This window comes from Amblyomma mixtum, chromosome 2, assembly GCF_055824585.1.
Source record: "Amblyomma mixtum isolate Tamu chromosome 2, ASM5582458v1, whole genome shotgun sequence".
NCBI classification, from domain to species: Eukaryota; Metazoa; Arthropoda; class Arachnida; order Ixodida; family Ixodidae; genus Amblyomma; species Amblyomma mixtum.
The window spans coordinates 242,143,470-242,157,151 of record NC_143013.1 but is presented as its reverse complement, the minus strand read 5'-3'; the positions used below and the strand labels follow the sequence as shown (position 1 = coordinate 242,157,151).

The 13,682-nt window shown below is 48.3% G+C and overlaps 1 non-coding gene and 1 pseudogene across 1 annotated transcript; both read left to right on the top strand.

Moving 5' to 3' along the window:
- The first annotated feature begins 3,937 nt into the window (after window positions 1-3,937).
- LOC149363176 (uncharacterized) lies at window positions 3,938-5,199 on the top strand (annotated as a pseudogene).
- A 7,909-nt stretch (window positions 5,200-13,108) lies between these two features.
- Window positions 13,109-13,199, top strand: TRNAY-GUA (transfer RNA tyrosine (anticodon GUA)). Its single transcript is given in 2 exon segments — window positions 13,109-13,145; window positions 13,164-13,199. It is a non-coding gene; the product is annotated as a tRNA-Tyr (tRNA).
- Window positions 13,200-13,682: the final 483 nt, after the last annotated feature.

The following is a 13,682-nucleotide window of genomic DNA, read 5'->3' as shown; positions in this document are numbered from 1 at the left end:
GTTGCATCACTCCAGTACCTTGCGGGTTCCTGATAGTGCTCGAATGGCACACCAAGATACGTCGTAGGTGTGCCTGTCCATGTCGTACAAGCAAACCTTTCTGGCTTGATGTCCCAGTTACCGTGCCATATACCAACACTTTTTTCTCAGTTTATCTCTGAGCCCGTCAGCTTACAGAAAGCCTTAGCGAGGTTGACCACTTCCAACACACTCTCGCGATCTTGACAGAATACGGCTATGTCATCAGCATACGCCAACAGTTTTACCTCAGTAGAATGCATTCTGAAACCTCGTATTGCTGTTTTATGATTTACTGCTAAACAAAAGGGTTCGACATATATAGCAAATAGGAGAGGAGACAGTGGACATCCCTGTCTTACTGAAGATTGCACTGGAACCCTTTCCGTTAGTGACTTATTTATTATGAGCTGGGTACAACAATCGCGATAGGCCATCATTACACCTTCTAAAATTGTGCTGCCTACATTTGCATGCTTCAATATGCAGAAAAGGACCTCGTGTGACACCCTGTCAAAAGCTTTCGCCAAATCGAGTTGCAACATGGCAACTTGGCCGTCCATGTCGTCGCAGCATTCTAACACATTTCTGGCTACGTGAGTGTTCGTGAAGATTGTTCGACCTTTGATGCCGCATGTTTGATGCGGCCCAACTAAGTGCTTGATCACACCTTGCAGCCGCTTCGCGAGCACTTTCATAAACACTTTGTAATCGGTGTTCGTAAGGCTGATAGGCCTGTATGAACCTACTGACAGCAGCTTGTCACGATCATCCGTCTTAGGAATCAAGACGATATGAGCAGCTCTGAAGGACGGTGGCACCCGCCTTGTTTTATACGCCTCATTGATAACGCGATGCAACACATATGCTAGTTGATGGGCGAACGCTTTGTAAAATGTGGCTCCTAAGCCATCTGGTCCAGGGGACTTTCCTGCCGGCAGTTCGCCGATAGCGGCCTCGATTTCGCGGACACTTATCTCTTCCTCAAGACTGTCCCTGACGTCATCTGCTATCTTTGGCATACCAGTCATGAATTCTGTGATGAAAGTCTCGCTGACACGAGTAACGTTGCTAAACAACTCGCGATAATATTCCACGAACGCCTGCTCTATCTTTTTCTGCTCACCCGTCACCTCGTTCTTATAGCGGATCTGTTTGATTTCATTTTTTGATGCATACCTTTTCTCGTCAGTAAGAGTGCGTTTATTCGGTGCTTCCCCAAGCCATAATCGTTCACCTCGTGCACGAATCATAGCTGCCTTATATCTTTCATTGTCTATCACCTCAAGTTCACTTTTGGTTATTCTTATTTCGTCTGCCACTTTTTCAGGCTCCAAACTCACAGCGTTTAACAAGTATTCTAGCTGGCGCTGCAGAGCTTTCTCATTCTTCATCTCATTTCGACGCTTGATGCTTGCTCTTTCAATCGCTGCCATCTTTACTTCATTTTTAAGTTGTTCCCAGGCAGCCGAGTAATTTTCGGGCTCATCATTCACTAGCCGCCCTAATTTTCCTTCAACTCCTTTAACAAAGGGTTCATCATTGAGCAGTTTAGCATTCAACTTCCACAGGTGCCAGTTAAATCGTGGCTGCTTTTGCTTATTGCCAATGACGAAACTTACGAGGCTGTGATCAGAGAATGAAACAGGTATAACATTGTAGCTATTGCAGTGGGGGATTAGAGCTAGGGACACGTAAACTCTGTCAAGCCTTGCTTGACTACCCTGCTGGGCGTGAGTGAATTGTGGCCGCCCGCCGCTTGTTATAGTGTGACCTACATCCTCCAAGTTATAGTCATCCACCAAGGACCTAAGTAAGTCGGCGCTTCGATCATGTACGTAGGCCACTTTCGATCTATCCTCCGAAAAGCAAACACAATTAAAGTCTCCCAGCAGAATAACATTTCTTTCACAAGGCAGATACTGATTAAGTTGTTCAAAGAAAATACATCTCTCATTGACATTGTTGGGGGCATAGACACAAACCAAACGCCACTTTTCCCCCGTCAACGAAAAGTCCAAGACGATGAGGCGACCATTTTCAGACACAGTAATCATTTCCTCAATAATCCCCACACTTTTGCGTATCAATACAGCACAGCCGGCAGATCTTCCTACTGCATGGCATACACAGACATTAAAACACGTTGTGAATGGTGACACCATACGATCAGTCTGCTCTTGTTCTTCCACCTTTGTTTCTTGTACCGCGATTAGATCTAGCTCGTTCTCCATGCAAAGGCGGCTAAGCTGGTATTGGCGTCGTCTTGCAGCCAAGCCTCTGACATTAATTGTCGCTATGCGTAGGGAAGAATTTAAGTTATTCGCCATTTTGAATCAAGTAAATCAAGCAGAAAGATACGAATGGTGTCATTAGAAACATCACTGACACTGTTCTATCAATTCTAAGGTGAAAAATTACAAAATGACACAGCATAACCAAGTCCAGTGAAATCTTCAACCGTACCTCGAATGTGTTGCTCGAAGTTTCCGTTGTCTCTTCCATTTCGAATCAGAAGTCCGGCACCTTCGACGGCACCAAGCTTGTCCGCTAAGTGGGCGTCACCGCCGACTTTCTATCCGGCGGGATGTTCGGTTTCGGGCGTAGCGTCGCCCGTCGCACCCCCGGGGTCTTTGGCGGGGGTTCATCGTTATTCGGCTCGTTTGGTTGTCCATCCTGGGTAGCTAGCTCATCATGAGTTCTCTTCACCACCACACTTATGCCTTTCTCGCTCGCGTCCATTGCCTCAGCATCGTCTGTTGGAATTGTTCCGCCGTGCGAGCTTAGAGAGCTTGCACCCGCAGACGCGTTCGATGTAGCATGCTCCGGTTTAGAAGTAGTGGGAGACTCAGAATCACTGGCCTGGGCCTTGTGGTCATCTCCGGACTTCTGTTCTGGAGACTTCGCGTCCTCGCCACTCTTCTCCTCTGCTCTTTTCAAAGATTCCTCAACTTCGGCTTCATCCATCAACAGGTCGTTGACGTCTAATTCCCTCGTAGCTTTCTGCGTGACAGAGGCATACGTCTTCTCGCACTGCTCTTCTCCGTGGCCGTATCGGTGGCATAGTGCGCAGCGTGGCACGCGGCAGTCACGTCGAATGTGGCCGGTACTGCGACAGCGCAAGCATAGCGGGGCCCTGCCGGGCACCACCACAAGCGCCAGTTCACCTGCAACACGGATCTGATGTGGCAAGTCGTCCACCGTCACGCCCGTCTTCAAATTTAAGGCCACCAAGCGCGTCGAGGACGCTTTGTCTTGCACACCTTGAGCTCGCCACCGTTCACGGGAGACGTCCGTCACTCTTCCGTAAGGCAAGAGCGCCGCACGTATGTCATCGTCCAGTACGTTGTGAAGCATCCAGTGAAGCTTGATACGCAAGGCTTGGTTGTTAGGGTCTATCACAACGCACCGCCTTTCCTTCACAATCAATTCCTTCAAAGCCAAAAGCTTTTGCACGCCGTCTCCGTTTTTGAAGGTTACAGCCCATACATGACTCATCTGATACGCCCCCAGGGCGATAACTTCAGACAGCAGGCCTAGGCTAGCCAGTGTGTCACGGAAGTCTTCCACACGATATGGCCTTTCACGCACATCGGCATGCAAAAAAAGAGTGTTTAAAACAACTCGCCCAGGTAGCTGAGGCAAAAGCACTTGATAATCCCGGTCATCGGAGCCAGAAATCCTGTTACCGCGGCCCTGCTGGGCCGCTGAAGCCGCTCCTACGGAGCCCATGACACACACGTCCGTTCGCCTCGGCGTCCGGAAATGGAATCCCTGAGCTATCGACGGGGATGGTGGCGAAACCGGTTTCTTTTCCTCAAGTGCGCTGTGTGCTGTCCTTTGTTTAGAAGTAGCCGTGCTCGACTAACCACTTGGCCTTGACAGGACAATGGCCTCGGGGATTCCACTTCCGGCCGCGATAGCGAACGGACGCGTGTGAAATGGGCTCCGTTGGAGCGGTATCAGCGGCCGTGTCCGGCCGCGGTAACAGGTTTTCTTCTGCATCGGATGATGAGTATCGTGTTGTTTTGCCTAGTCTGCCTTCAGGGCGTTTGGTTTTGAATACCGTTTTTATGCATGCGGACGTGAGAGCACGGCCCTACCGAGTAGAAGACTTCAGGGATACGCTGGTGAATTTGAATCTGCTCCCCGAGGTTACGGCCTTGGGGGCGTATCAAATGAATCACGTGTGGGCAGTTACCTTCAAGTGTGACGCAGGTGTGCAAAGACTGCTCGCCAACAACGAAGTGCAAGTGAAGAACCATCGCTGCGTTCTCATCGACCCGTCTCACCAGGACCTACGGTTGAAACTGCACTGGCTGCTGCCCACCGTCCCCGACGACGACGTGCGGGCGGCTTTGCTAGTGTACAGGAAAGCGACAGATGTGGTCAAGGAGCGTTGGAGGGTGAATGGTGTGTCTGACAAGAGCTCGACGACCCGGACCGTGACTTTGAAGCTCAAGGCCGGTATGAAGCCGGAAGATATACCGCATCAGCTTAGGATCGCTGGTGAGCTGGCCCTTGTCGTGGTGCCGGGCAGGGCACCCCTCTGCTTGCGATGCCAGAGCACAGGCCACATACGTCGTGACTGCAAGGTACCGCGCTGTGTGCTATGTCGTCGCTTTGGCCACGACGAGACCGAGTGCGCCGCGTACCTACGCCAGCGTCGCAGGGCCCGCGAGGAGTGACGATAACTCGGAGCTCCTAATGGATGAAGCTGATGCTGAAGCAGCAGCCAAGGCGGAGTCAGAAGACAAAGCTACGGCTGGAAATGAGCCGGCTGAGCAAGCCTCGGGCGAATCAGTACGCCAAGGCACTCCGAACCTCGAAGAAAATGGCACACCTGCGAGAACAGAAGACCCATCGACGGCGAGGTTGGTTCAGGAAGAGAAGATAAACGCGACATCGGTGGGAAGCGCCAGCGAGGGGGAGCAGAACATGGACACATCAAACGAGGGCACCGCCGCCGCGGCGACTAAACGCTCGCACGAAGTCGTCGAGGAAGATGACACATCTTCTGGCCCGCCTGTCAACGGAGAGCCACCGTCAAAAGCAGCTCCCGTGCGTCGGTCGACGTTGCGACCTCGGCCGAACATCCCTCCAGACCGGAGGACGACGACGAGGGCGACGACGCCGCCGCCGACGCCGCCGACGCATCCGCCGCCGCCGGCGGCCTCGTAGTTGTAAGTTTTGTGACTGGACGAGCGCTTGTTCTGGCTCTGAGGATGCTTCTTGTCAACGGTAAGCACCATCCTCTTGGTCTCCTTCCATACTACAATGGCGCTCCCAGATAGAGCTTTGCGATTCGCCACAATCAATGTCCGAGGGCTATGTGCGAAGAGAAGGCAACGGCAGTTATATAGGTTGTCAACGGAAAAAGATTTAGATATTATTGCCGTACAAGAGACGAAAATTGAAGGAGATGTTGAGACCGAGAGTATGGTGCTGCCTTTCATGTCACATTACTACGCGTGTGTGAGCCATGCGGTGGGGAGATCCGCAGGCTGTGTTCTTTTTGTGCGCCAACATTTGGGGCTTGAGGTGCAGGCCGTACGGTCGGACATTGCAGGACGTATGGTTTTTTGCGATTTTAGTTTTGGTTCAGTGCTGTGGCGGGTGATATGCTTGTATGCTCCTAATGTACTCGAGGAAAGACGACAGATGTTCGAGGGACTCAAAAATTATTGCGATGTCGATCGGAAACTAGTACTGATGGGAGACTTTAATTCTGTTTTAGCGGCGCGAGATAAAGCGAACGATACACCGTACAGAGACGCCAGCACGGCAGAACTTCGAAGCTTAATCGATGAATTTGGGCTCGAAGACGTAGCGGAATGCTTGGAAGACGACCACTGCGTTCGCTTTACGCATTTCCAAGGAGCCAGTCACGCCCGGCTTGATAGAATGTACGTTTCGGCCGAATTGACAGCGCTTTGCCGAGAGTACCATGTGCAGTCTGTGTCATTCAGCGACCACTGTCTTGTCTGGTTTGATATTAAGAACAAGAAAGAAAATAAAAATAAATTCACATGGGAGTTACGGAAGTTTAACGCGAAGAATTTAGATGACGACGGTTTCAAGGAACAAGTGTCAAGTATGCTTGAAGAAATTAAGGATGATACAGCCACAGTGGTTTGCGAACAATGGGAGACTTTCAAGCAAAAAACTGAAATGAAAGCGTTGGAACGAGCTAGCGCTATAAAGTACGAGAATGATAAGTATGAGACGAACTTACGAAAGAGCCTGCAAATGCTAATAAATCAAGAAAACTCAGCTCCAGGCACGTTCAAGGCTGACATCTGTTCGCTCAAACATAAGCTCGAACAGTTTGATATCGACCGATACCGCGGTGCGCTTGTACGAGCCAGAGCCGATAAAGAGATAACCGGTGAGGCACCAACTAAAAGAGCACTGGCAAGGGAAAGAAAATGGGCCCGCAAGAATGTGATTTCCGAGGTTGAACAAGACGGCATTATTTTGAACGAACAGAACGACATCGAAAACGCTTTCACCCTGTTTTACAAAGGTCTATTTGCGCTTAGAGCGGTAGACTTAGAAATCTTCAGGACAGAATTCCTGGCTTTAATGCCTAGGATTAATGACAACTCAAAAGAGGTGTTAGAGCGCCCGATTACTGTCGCTGAAATAGAGTTGGCTATCGATGACTTAAAACGAGGGAGGTCACCAGGACCAGATGGATTAGGCGCCGAATTCTACAAGACTTTCAAGAATGAATTAGCCCCTATAATAGCCCACCTTTTAGAAGACGCATATGAGCGGAAGCGCCTACCGCCTTCTTTCCTGGCCACGCATACAGTTCTCATCCCCAAAACAGAGGATCGAATCGCTTTAAGGCAAGTAAAGTCCTATCGTCCAATCAGCTTAACGAACGTCGACTACAAGATCTATATGAAAGTACTGGCTAAAAGACTTCAAACGGTTATAAAAGAGATTGTTGGACCACACCAGACTTGAGGTATAAGGGATCGGTCAATATTCACTAACATTCACACGGCGAGATGCGTGCTAGAGTGCTGCGATGCACTAAACATGAACGTCGCAATGCTCCAGCTCGATTTGGAGAAAGCGTTCGATCGTGTACCACATGAAATCTTGTTTACACTTTTGCAACACGTCAACGTGGGAGCAGTTATCACAGAGGGTGTCGCAATGGCTTACAGGGGATGCACAACGCGCCTAGTAATCAACAAATCGGTAGGAGCACCGATCGAGGTGCAACGATCCGTGCGACAGGGTTGCCCCCTCTCACCATTACTTTTTGCGTTATATATCGAACCCTTCTGCCTTAGTATAATAGACACCAGCTACGTAAAAGGCTTTAAATTACAGCTAACCGAAGTGAAACTGTTGGCATACGCGGATGATGTGGCGGTTTTCTGCGTTGACAATGAGAGCATCTTGAAAACGGTGGAAATTGTTAAGCGTTTCTGTGATGCCAGCGGCAGCGCTGTTAACTGGGGCAAGTGCCTTGGATTCTGGCACGGTTCTTGGGCGACGAAACCAGGCACTTTCGCCAACATGCAATGGGCTGATACACCAGCGAGGTACCTAGGTGCTCCTTTAGAGTTTTACCGCGACAGTGAGCCCTACTGGCGGAGCCAAGTTGCAGAAGTGCGTGAAAGAACGGAGAAGGTTAAAGGAGGGGACTTGTCTATGTTTGCGCGCAGCACTGTGTGCAATGTCTTTTTTGTTACCAAACTGTGGTATGTGCTGAGTGTATTGCACTGCTCACGCGCCAATGTACAATAGTTGCACCATGTATTGGCCATCTTTGTGTGGGGGTCGGTATGGGAGAGGACAAGCCGTACCAACCTCTTCCGGAGAGTTAGTCAAGGAGGCCTGGGCTTGTCGCATTTATTCCTGAGGCAAGTGGTCAACCGTTTTTGTTTCCTTCGAGATGTGAAGGACCCGTTTTTGCGTACTGTAGTACAGACCAGATTGAGCAGGCTTTTACCGGATTTTGTGGTATCTACCGAGTGTATACCAGGAGGTGTTTTTGGATTCCTGAAGGAGGTTGCGGTTTCCTGTAACTTCCTCAGCGCACGTTTTGCCTACCAATATCTTGCAAAAGTAAAACGCATACAGCTATACAAGTACCTTACAAACCTGGTTTTTCCTGTGCCACTGTATCGAACTATGTACAGCACCCATCCAGGCAGCGATGTTTTAAAGCGTGTGAAGCTCCGGGAGCCAAGTCCTTTTTCTTCAGGCTGCACACCGGAACGTTGGAGGTAAAAACTTGGATGGCAGAGAAAGGATTGTATGTTCCATGGGGTGATCATTGCTTTATATGTAGAAAGCCAGAAACTATCGAGCATGTCTTTTTGGACTGCTGGGGAGGATTGTTCTTTTGGGACATTCTTCAAAGAACACTCAAAAAAGATCTGCCCCTTGACCCCCGTGGGATTAGTTTCCTAGCAGTGGAAAATGAAGAAGGTGTACCGTTTGACGCAGTAATGCTCATGGGATTGCACTGTATTTGGAAGGCCTGCATGGCGGCCCGACATGCTGACATCGATGCAAGGCCGGCGCAGGAGTACTTTCGCGAGTCTGTAGGCAGATTCTTGGAAACCTACAAAACTTTGAAACAAGTGCCTGAATGGGTACCGAGAATTGAGCCGCTTGTACATATGAAACGCTTTTAGCGCCTTACGTCAGCCAAGGTTTGGTTGACGATTTTAGCCCATACCGACGCCACGTACCATTAAGTGTGTGTATACTTCTCTTGTTTTCTTGTGATGTATGTGTCTGAGCAGGCAATAAAAAAAAAAGGACAATGGCCTCGGCAACTTGTGCTGCAGCTTACAATCCTTACGTTCTACACTGGGGAGGCTTCTTTCTTTTTCGTGTATCTTTGACTTGTGAGGCTCTTTATTCGCTTTAGTTTCTCCTATTTTGTTATTTTATTTTCTATCCGCGATCGTCTCTACTCAATTATGCGTTTTGCACGAGTGCATGGGAAATAAAATGAGGATTTGTAGCTGGCCATTAGTAATATCCGTATCAGTATCTATAGTTTCAAATTCGCGAATACCCCCGGCTCTGTAGTCGCACCTCTTTAGTGCGCGTGTTGCAGCGCCCACCAGTACACGACACTCCATGGCGTTCATGTCATGTGGTCTTGTCTGTCCCGCCCACGGTACGCTTTCTACCCTATCGCGATACGGCGCCCGCTGCTACTCAATGCTCCAAAGCAGACGAGAGCGCTGGTCACATGACTGGTCACATGACAGATGACATATACTGGAGGGCGGTGCAGCGTGCACGACAAAGACGCGCAATTTGGATATGTGCGTGCGAGGTGAACAGAATTTGTTAAGGGACACTGCCAGGGTTATACGCACGTTCTAGATTCTAAAAGCTGACACAACTACTACTAACTGCCAGCTACAAATCAGTATTTGCAATTAAATGCAGCAGTTTAATAATTGAGAAAGCGACCTACCAAATTTATTTAACCAGCCTGCTAGTTAACATGATTGATATGGTTTCTGCTCTCCACCAGCACTATTATCGAGACGCGAAAGTCTTCTGTATGCCTAAAAAAGCGTATTTTTAAAAATTAGTGGCGAGCTTACTTGAAACATCCGGTAAACGTAACAGTCCCTGGAATCGATGAAAGAATCTTTCTGCTGCTCGCCTCCTATCCGCCACTGAGCGAAGTAGTGCCTTAGATATTCGGGCAGCCTTTTTGACAAACGGGACGTGTTTGGTTTTAGGCAGAACAGATAATCATCGCACACCTACACACACAGAAAAATCAGTCATGCCGTTTCTGGGATATCATTCAGTTTACTTTTACACGTGAGAAACACACAGGCAGAAAAATATAATGCTATAAGTAGTTAGCCGTTGTTAGTTGACAAAGCATGCATGTCTCGCTGTGCTGTTACAGATGCAGGTTCATTTAAGGGTCTACGATGGTAAGGCTTTGCAGCGGATGTCAACAACGGCGCATTGCTTCTTTGAATGCCTCTTTACACAAGGAAAAAAAAAAGAACAAGAATGCGGGAGAAGTGTGAAAAAAAAACAATGCACCCAGCACTGAATTCAAACCCATGGCCCTACAATTAAAGGGGATCTGAAACACATTATGAGGACAGTACACAAGCACTCTCAACCACTGCATTGCGTTGTCATGAACACTTTACCCTACACACAGCAGAGAACCCATCTCTGGCCAGCCCTTTCCGTCGACATTGTCAAGCTTGCACCCTCCTCCGTAGCTCGCACCTGCGAATGCAAGTTGAGAGGTGGCTCTTGGCCTCTGTACTCTTGGTTAGGTTCTTTCAGACGTCAGGCAGGTGCCACGGCCGCGGCCAATAAGCCGCGTAGCTCCGGCGGTTCAGGAAGCTCCGCCCCCGGAGGTGGAGCCGGCGGAGGAGCGCCGACCTTTCACAACACCCTCAGCGTGCAAAAATGAAGAAAGGAGAGGGAAAAGCACGAAGACCCTGAAATTCAAATTTCGACTACAGATAACCCGCTTCTACCAACCACATGAAAACATTCTTGCTGTAGGATATTCGTGAAGTGGCTCTTTTAACATCCTAGGCGTATCGAAAATTTATTAGAGCCCCTTAAAACCCCCCCAGAAAAAAAAAAAGTCACAGTTGAGTGACATTATTTTATAGCGTTCGCTATGCCTTTGCGTATGTCTACGTACGCTATACTAAAATTCTCTATTAACTCCTTCCATTGCCCGCAGGCTATGCGGCAACCCCTTTCGTAGTCTTGCGAAGTTGTGGCAGAAATTATTTCTCCAATTCTGCGGGCTACCAGAGGGTAGCCGTTAGGCACTACCCTCGTAGAGTCTAATGCCCGACGCACCTGGAGCAGTGTGAGGGTTAAAACGCGAAGCAGGAATTAGGGAACATCGGAAAATAACAAGAAGTTTTCTCGAAGGCTACGTGAGGTAACTAGAAGGGAGTTCGCGTTAAGTCGGACGTCTCGACCAAACTGTGCACTGCCTAAGATTAATTGCAGAGGACAAAGTTTCAACAATATTTAAGACCCGTTTTCTTAGCATCTACTGAACCCGGATCATTCTGGTTTATTTCACTTCCAATTTCCGCTCTTTGAACTGTACTGTAGAGAGAAACAACCCAAGAGCGAATTGTCAAATGCCCCTATAGGAGGCCCTTCACCAGTGGTGTCTACCGACTTCATTGACGCCGCGGTCAATCCGTTTAATCCGTTCATAATCCCCTATCAACTGTCAGCCCTCCGCGATTCACGCTAGCGGGTGTGTGGCAGCTGACGTCGGAGCAATTCGCTGGAGAGCTTCATTGGAGGGGCATTTGCCGCTTTGTTCCTGAGTTGTATGTGGTTATAGAATCAATGCTTTGCAGCGACTGTTCACAGTGTTGTGATTTTCTTCACGTGAAACAGTATTTTTTCTTCATTTCATCGAGTAAAGCTGTGCTGAAAAAAAAAAATAAAACTGCACCCCTGTGCAGATCAAGCTGGAAGAAAGACTATGCCTTCTATTTTTTCTTGTTTTTCATATAATGGGTCAAATGAAACAAAAAAAGGTTATTTTCGGACATCTGAGGTAAAAGACAAAGCACACATCTACTTTAGCTTCTTTTGAAACAATAAACGCACACTGGAACATCGTTTTAGTTGCCGTTTTTCGATTAATTCCAAAGTTGGGAATCAATTCCGTGGCGTGCGCACACGTCACGGATTTCCGTGACGTGCGTGCTTCGTTCTAGAGTTCCATCAGACTATGGTGAGGTCAGTTACTGCGCCATTTTAGTCGTCAAGGTTCAACAGCGCATTCGGGTTGTGCCGAGAGGAGATGAACAAGTAGCAGCAGCAATATGCGCACAAAGTCGCTTTATAGCACACTGCTGCAGAACCTGATGACAATTCACGAACGAGCGGGCCAAGGCTGCTAAGGAAAGAAGTGAGCAGAGAAAGCAGGAGATAAGCTACAGAAACAGCCGAATAAAGTGCAGAAAACAATGCCAGAGGTTATGATGTCACATTTTTAAATAAAAACACTAAACAGCGAGTGTTGTCCCATGTTGCCTGCTGCGAAATAAATGAAATGCTTTGAGCTACGCCCCACGGCATATAAAGTTTACAGTGACTATTTCGGAACTTATTTTTATTTGTCTGCTTGGTACTCTCTCTTCGATACTTCAAAAGGAGTCGCTTTGGAGTAAAAAAAAATCCATAAAAAACACATTTCTATGCCGATACTCTTTCTACACTTTTCATCACATGTAAAACGTGTGTCCTCACCGCACTTTCTATAGACATTAAGTGCAAGTTGAATCAATTGTTTCGGTGTGTGACCGTTCAGGATGCTCCTGCTCAGCTCCTTACCACCGCAAGGTGTCAGCTTAAGCCAGTGGTGGCTACGTCATGATCGTTTACAGAGCGCTGCCTCGCGAAGTATAAGGCATGAAGGAATTTATTCGCCCACTTCTTGTGGTATGTCGATAGCTACTGGGTACCCTAGCTCCTTCTAATTGTACACACGGGGCAGGCACAAAGGCTAGTGAGCTGGACAGAGTCGAAGACTGCAATGGGAAGCGGGCTCACTTGCTCCCTCCTATTACTGGTATCAAATTAGAGGAGGCGCTGCTATATCCTTTTCATGAAAATCGCCTAATTGGACGGATAAAGCGATCGTGTATGGGCACAGAGAAAGGAATGCTCGTCGCGATGGCCGCATATAAGACGGAGCCAAACTGCGAAATAAAAGCGATTATTGAAGAAAACCGAGCGTTCGAAGTTAATCGGGAATTACAAGCACGATGCCTCTATTTTCTTCTACACTCGCTCCTTTATCACTTCCTTCATTGGCCGGTTCAGGTTTCCAGTGAGAGTGAAGAACTTGCGGTGCATTTACTGTTCTCGAAAACATCCAAATTTGCGGTAAAACAAAACGAGACAAAACAAAAACACTCGGTGCAGAAAGCGAGGAAAGTGAATAGTGGCGCAAGCACTCGAGGCCACTGTCCCGTCGAAAGTAAAACGATACGCTGCCGCGATGGCTTTTCCTGGGAGTGCTACACACGGCGCACTTGAGAAAAGGAAGCCGGTTTCGCCTCCGTCCCCGTCGATAGCTCAGTTGGTAGAGCGGTGGACTGTAGAGGTTTCGTGCTATGGACATCCATAGGTCGCTGGTTCGAATCCGGCTCGACGGAGGAATTTTTTTCCTAACTCTAAGAGTATTCTCGCCCAGTGAACAAGCGCAGATTCCCTCCTGCAGTTATTACGGTCGTCCTATCAGAACGTTTATTAAAGTGTTTTACGTTAGTGTTAGATCACGAAATTCTACTTGAGAAACATTGACTAAGTTGTAATTCTAAACGGCGAAGCTGGATATTGAGCTTCAGTAACGAGCTTTGTCTTTTAGAGCTTTACCGCCTGAAGCTTGTTGGTCGCGTGTTCCACGCGCATGCGTAGGTCGTTCCCAGCGCGGTAACCGAGCAGTGCTGAGGTTGCCGCAAGCTAGAGATTTCCACAAATCTTACGCGCAGAACATGAGCCACGGTAGCGCCAGAAGGCAGCGGTACGCTATAACCTCAAGCGTTTGTGAACGTAGAAATCACTGAAAGCTAATCTGTAGCATGGCGTTCACCACACGTACAAATGATCGTAAACTAAAAAAATGTTAAATGTAACGT